Raw genomic sequence first — 7,199 nt, 5'->3', positions numbered from 1 at the left:
CTTATGCAAGAGCTTAATTACTATTTTGCATTCTCCTACCCCTAATTTTGCTAAATGGTATAAACTTTAAACCATTTACACATGCATTCGTCCATCCACCCACCCATCCATCCACCTATCCACCCTCCCATCCATCCATCCACCCATCCATCCATCCATCCATCCATCCACCCACCCATCCATCCATCCACCCTCCCATCCATCCACCCACCCATCCATCCACCTACCCACCCTCCCATCCACCCACCCATCCATCCGTCCACCCTCCCATCCATCCATCTCTCTCATCTGTACGTTCCTTAGATCTTATGCTGATTCCTGGGGCTCTGGCCTGGGGGGACAGTCCATCTTCTGTGCTGCTGCCACTGGCTGAGCTGTTCTCTGTCCCCACCTGACTCGTGGATCCTGACCATCTTCTGCAGCTCTCTAGGCACAGGGAAGACATCCAGCCATCTTCCTTTGCATACCCAGTGGGACAACAGTAGACCCTTGTATGCCTGGAGTGTCCCCCTACTTTTATGCTGTGGTAGTTCTCGGTCATGATCTTTCTGCCTTCTCCTGAGTGTTCCAGTTGCGTGGTAAACCATAGAATGCCTGTCTTCGACAACTTCCTCTGATTGTCTCTCCAAAAACCGGGTGCTGGGAGCCCAGGCCTGGTCCCCCATCGTGGGCAGCAAGACCCCACAGACTCAAGCCATTACCTGCTGCCCCCCGCAAGGGTCTACATGAGCAGGAAGCTGGGACCACGCAGCTCTCATGCAGGATCTGAGTGGCCCACTGCCTGGAGCTGTGTAGCCTGGAGGGGGGACAGTGGACCCCTCCTCTGGATTCTGGAGCCCCCGTGGGTTGTAGCTCTGTTCAATGCTCCTAACACCTCCCCAACCCCTACCTCCCAAGAGCTGTTTGGTTGCAGGAAAAGCTGATTCAGGTTGCTACGCATCCTATCGCATTTATTATTCATGGGCAGGCTTCATGTTTTATTTAATACAGTGATATATTTTTAAAAAAATGTGGTCACACACACGCATCACAGTGGCCATCCTTGCGTGGTTGGGGTGAGCCCGCGGAATAGCGTTGGACGGATTCACGCAGCTGCGTCATCACCAGCCCTCCCTTGGCTCCAGAACTTTCTTCTTGATAAAAACCCCAAACCGCCTTCCCCATGAACTGTGGCTGCCACTGTCCCCTGGCAATTGCTGCAGCTGATTTTTTTTTTAATCCAGAATTCTCTTTTGTTTAGATAAATTCAGGCTCACAAGCCAAGATTGGGTATCTCAAAATAGGCCCTTTTTGAAGTTTAAAAGCCAGGAAATGGCTTTTTTGGTCCCTCTCCCACAGGCTGATGGAGTCACGGCCATCAGCAGGACAGCGGGTTGAGGCGAGCAGTCAGGCCGGGCATGGACTTGGGCTGTGAGTCAATCTGGGGGTGTGGGGAACAGTGGGCACCTCTAGTCAGTGCCCTCACTGCTGAGTATAGACTGCTTGCCACGCTGGGAATTTGGCATTGCCGGCACTGTCATGGTGATCCCCCACCCCCCCACACACACCTACTGTCTAACAGGGTCTCACTCAGGGTTACCATGAGCAGCGGGCCACAGTGGCCAGGCTCTGGGGTTGGGAGACAAACTCTGAGGTCCTCTTTGATCCTGTAGAATTAGCACTAGAGTCTGGCATGGTGGCGTAGCAAGCTAATTTTCTGCCAGCAATGCTGCCACCCACTCTGCGCACCAGTTTGAGTCCTGGCTGCTCTACTTCCCATCCACCTCCCTGCTAATGTGCCTGGAAAAGTCCCTAAAGATGGCCCGAGGCTTTGGTGCCCTGCCATGCACAGAGGAGGGCTGGAAGAAGTTCCTGGCTCCCGGCTTCAGATCAGCTCAGCTCTGGCTATTTGGGAAATGAACCAGCAGATGGAAGGTCCTTTTCTCTATGTCTCTCCTCCCTCTGTAAAATCTCCCATTCAAATAAAAATAAATCTTTAAAGGCAAAACCACTCTGTTTGTAAAAGTTGGAGAGCGAGCGAGCTGCAGTTGCAAAGGCTTCTGAGATACCAGCCCCAGGGCCCTCTGATGCAGACATCCAAGCAAACATCAAATGACCACCCTGGCATGCCAAATGATGCTCTTAACCCTCACTCCACTGGCAGGTGGGGACCTGGCCACACTCAAGTTGGTTCCTGAACCCCCAGAGAAATAGGATCCTCTAGCTGAGTACAGGCTACGGAGCCCAGGTTTTCCATGTGGGAGGAGTTGTAGAGCCTAGCAGGGGAAGTGGTGCTGGCCAGAGCCAGGGGTACAACCGGGAGCTGACACACACCCCAAAAGCACACACACACACGCACCTGCCCACAGGCACCAGGTCCACGCAGCAGGCAGCCAGCTGTGGAGACCCTCATAGGACCCCAGGATCACAGTCCAGCGCTGAGTCGTCTTCTTCCCTTGTGTGGGGCCTGGAGGGCACCTCCAGCTCCCAGTTCTTGGCTGGCCCGGCTCTGGCTGCTGCTGTTGGAGACATTTGGGGGTGCGCAAGGCCTGTCAGCCCTCTCCATCCACCTGCGCGGGCATCTCTGTCCTTCAGATGCGATAAATTAACACAAAGACCAGAATCCCACTAATGGGTCCGTGTGAGATCCATGGCAGGGGGAACATACATGAAACACGGGCGGGTCGACGGCCGCGGAGTGAAGCTGAAACATTGGAAAACGTCTGGCGATGGACGGACGGACGGACGGACAGGGGCAGCTGGACAGGGACAGCTGGACCAGCTGTGAACGGCTCCAAATCAGAGCCAAGCTTGCCACCTGCTGGACAGTGGCAGTAAGGACCAGACCAGTGGGAAGTGTGTGTGTGTAAACATGTATGTGTGTGTGTGTGTCCCTGCGTCCACGTATGCGTGTCTGTGTACATCCGTGTATGCGTACACTGTGGACAGCTTGTTCACACACCGTGTCTATGAGCTGCGGCTTTGGCCTCCACAAGGGGTTCCTGTGATAGGTCGACATCACGGCTCTGTTTCTCCCTGGACCGACTTCCGACAGACGGAGGGCACGATTCTGCCGGGGACCTCCGAGGGTTCCCACCCACGGTGTTGCACGAAAACGCTGCACGACCAGGGCAAGGGGAGGCAGAGGGCAAAGGACTATTGAATAGTGGAAATTCCTTGGAGGGCCCGGCTACACCTTGGTGGGGGGCTGGCCCGGGGAGGACCCAGCAGGACGTGATCCACACCTTCTGATCACATCCCTCCCCCAGTGCCAGGGGACAGGGCCAGGCTGCAGTTTGGAGGAGCTGACACAGGCTTTGTGTTCAGGGCTCAGAGTTTACGGTAGGAGGCTGGGCATGGCTGCGCCCGTGCGCACGCCAGCAGCCGCGACCCAGGCATGTTGGATGGCCAACCGCCAGCCTGCACCAGGCTACATCCTGCACGGAGTGCTGCCCCGGGTGGACCAGGATGTGTGCGGGTCCACAGCCAGCAGCTGAGCGCCCCCCGCTAGCAGCAACGCGCAGCTGCAATCCGGCAGGTGCTCCAAGGAAAAGGCCAGAGGGCTGAGCGCATTTGAACTGCCTCTACCTGTGGCCGCCCTTGCGGTTTAAAGTCTGCGTCTGCAGCCTCTTTGGGGGCAGGAGGAGTTGGAGCTGGTTCGGGGAGGCTCCAGCCAATCCTGCTACGGCCCCGCAGTAGCCAAGCCCTGGGTGCCTTGCTAGGCGATACACTGGAGTTGAGGTCCCGAATTTGGAGTTACAGTGAGGTTGCCTGGTGTCGCGATGTGGTTCTCGCGTTCCAGATGTTGAAATCCTTGCACACGTGACGGGACCTCACAATGTTGGTGGGAAACAGATGACTTCAAAATAGTTCGCCCTGACAGGAACTTGCCTTTTAGTTCTGCTTTTTTTTTTTTTAAATGAACTTTTTGCTAGACCAAGCGTTTTTCTTAAAGACTTCTCTAAAAGGCAACCGACGGAGGGAGACAGAGACCCAGTCTTCCGTCTGCTGGTTCACTCCCGGCAAATGCAACAGCTGGGGCTGGGTCAGCTGCTAACCAGGAGCTGCTGGGTGCTCCATTTGGGTTGCGCACGTGGGGACCAGAGCAGGGAGCTGGCTAGAAAGTAGAGCAACCAGGCCTCAAATTGGTACCTGGTACTGGGGGGCGTGGCTTAACCCTCTGGGGTGGGAGGAGGAGCTAAATTTCTTTCAAATGTTGCTTATTTGAGTATGAAGAGGAGGAGAGTGGAAGACAGCCCACGTGCTTATTATGGCTCCTGCTTTGAAAATTTGCCATAGCTTGGGCCCGGCACGATAGTGTAGTGGTTAAAGTCCTCGCCTTGAACGCCCCGGGGTTCTCATATGGGCGCCAGTTCTAATCCTGGCAGCCCCACTTCCCACCCAGCTCCCTGCCTGTGGCCTGGGCAAGCAGTGGAGGACGGCCCAAAGCCTTGGGACCCTGCACCCGCATGGGAGACCCAGAAAGAAGTTCCTGGCTCCTGGCTTTGGATCGGCGCAGCACCGGTCATTGCAGCCGCTTGGGGAGTGAACCATCGGACGGAAGATCTTCCTCTCTGTCTCTCCTCCTCTCTGTACATCTGCCTTTCCAATAAAAATAAACAAATCTTTTAAAAAATTGTCAACAAAAGTTGATGAAAGAAATCATCAAGAACAGATAAAAAAGGGGGGAAGCACGTTAAAAAAAAAAAAGAAAGAAAATTTGCCTTAGCTGCTGCAGGACAGGGCCAAGCTGGGAGCCAGGTGCCCCAGCCAGGTGTCCCACGTGGGTGGCAAGGGCCCAGGCACGTGAGTCCTCACTGGGCAGGGAGGTGGAGTCGGGGCGGGGGACGGCAGAGCCTGGACTTGAACCCAGGTCCTCGGCTGTGCGATCCGAGTGGCCTGTCCCCGCCCCATGAACACTCCACAGGCCCTCGCTCTGAGGGTCCCTGCCTCCCTGGCCTTGGCCTGGAGGTCCCCCCTCTCACTTCCCTGGTACCCTGCCTGGGGGAGGAGCATTCTCACCTCCTGGGAATTTGGGGCAGCAGGGCCACTGAGGGAGTTGACTCGGCCAGCATCTTCTATGGTCAGCTGCAGGTGCAGGGGGCCGTGTGTGTTTCCCAGGCTCCAGGAGTGGCCGGGTGTAAAGGGACTCAGGACAGGTTGGGGTGGAGGAGGGGAAGCCGAACTCCTGAGGTGACTCACCAGCCGGTGCAGGTGCGCGCAGACAGACACAGCCCCTCGTCTCTGTGTTTGAGGAAGTCCATGGTTACATTGTAGCTTATCTTGCGAAGGCAGGCAGTGTCTGTCTGGCATTCCCCCAGAGCAGGGGTCTGGGCTGAGTGCCTAAGAGACTGCTATGGCCTGGGTCAGCAGCCTCGGCTGCGGTCACCGCTGACGGGCATCCTGGGGGCAGCGGATGACTGCCCAGGTGCCTGGGGCCTCTGCCACCATCAGGGGAGACCCGGATGGAGCGCCGGCTCCTGGCTTTAGTTTGGCATGGTGGTCAATTAGCGGAATAAACCAGGGAGTGAGGGCAATATCTCTCTTTCAAATGGGTTTTTGTTGTTGTTGTTTTTTTAAAAAAAAAATTCGTCCCCTGTCCTGAGGAAGTTGCTTAGCAAGCACAGATAAGACAGAGTATACTGAGATGGGGAAGGAGAGGAGGAGAGTTTTTAACATTGACCTGGCTATCAAGGAGGGCTTCCTGGAGGAGGTGACACTCTTTTATATCAGAAAGATGCATAAGACTTGGGGGCTGAGCATACACTGCAGGTGTGTGTGTGTGGGGGGTGCTGAGGTCAAATTTGGAGCTCAGCTGACTGTGAGAATGGCATGGGGTATTCTGGAATCCAAGGGGCAGGACCCACCCGGGTGTGGGTAGTGGCCTAGGACTCGAGGTCTCTGAGCTGTCAGGCTGTTGTTGGTTTTGAGGCATGGGGAGCTTGTCTGAGCTGATACCTCTGCCTGCAGCTGGGGGTCCAGGGGACTCAGCAGGGCACCACAGAGGGGGCTTTGGGCTAGCGGGTTTGCCGAAGTCAGACAAGGAAGCCAGAGTGAGACTAGGGGTGTACGCGGGGGGTCCTCTCACCCTGTTGTTAAGGACCTCCACCCCACCTCGAAGACACCAGGAAGGTGAATGTGGGACAGGCAGGTGAAGAGGGTAGGAAGGACGTGGCCTTGTTGGCAGGGGGGCAACCTAGAGTCCCCCCACTTCACTGCCAACTGCGCTCGGCGCTCCAGGCAGGTGACGCGCCACGCACCTGCTCTCCGGGCTGAGCTGAGAGCCCCGAGCTTTCCCCTTGGCTGAGGGAGGTGGTGGGAGGCCTCCCCTAGCTGCTTGCCTGGGCACGGCTACTTCCTGCTCCTCCGCTTCCTCTTGTCTCCCCATCCTGGGCTGTCACTCCAGGAGGGTGGCTGTAGCCACCTTGCCTGCCCCTTCGGGCAGGGTGGGGAGTGGGGTTAGGGGTCTTCAGCCCCTGTCTGTGGCTGGTGGGGTCACATGTCCCTCCTACACGCACAGGGGTTGGCTCCTTCATCCCTACAGTTAGATTCCCTCAGCAGGTGGGATTCAGATAGAATTTTTTTTTTAACTTTATAATTTTAGAACAGTTCTAAATTTACAAAGGCAAGAATGGCGACATGGGGTTGAAAGCGCCCATGAAGTCCATAACTGCTCTCCCATGACTGTAACTGGTATGTCATAACTGAAAGACCACACTTCCTCTAAGTTTTCAAAAAATTTAAAATAATTTTTATTGGAAAGGGAGAGACAGATCTGCCATCCGCTGCTTCACTCTCCAAGTGGCTGCAATGGCCAGAGCTGAGCTGATCCGAAGCCAGGAGCCAGGAGCTTCTTCCAGGGTGCAGGGTCCCAAGGCTTTGGGCCGTCCTCCACTGCTTTCCCAGGCCACAGGCAGGGAGCTGGATGGGAAATGGAGCAGCCGGGATTAGGACCAGTGCCTATATGGGATGGCAGCACTGCAGGTGGAGGCTTAGTCTACTAAACCACCACACTATCAGCCACCTCACTTTGCTTTTTTAATATGTATGTTGGGGAGTTGAGGTGGGGGTTCCCCTACCTGAGGAAGCTTGTATGATGGCCAGTCTAACAGGTCAGTCTAACAGGAGCTTGGGTCTTCTGCAACAAGGAGTGGCAGCTCATGTATCAGGGGACATGGAGTGTGGGAGATGGACATGGGGGAGGGGGAGAAGAGGAGAGG

The sequence above is a fragment of the Ochotona princeps genome, chromosome 33 (genome assembly GCF_030435755.1).
Source record: "Ochotona princeps isolate mOchPri1 chromosome 33, mOchPri1.hap1, whole genome shotgun sequence".
Taxonomy (NCBI): Eukaryota; Metazoa; Chordata; class Mammalia; order Lagomorpha; family Ochotonidae; genus Ochotona; species Ochotona princeps.
The sequence above is the reverse complement of the archived record's forward strand: the minus strand, read 5'-3'. Positions refer to the sequence as shown.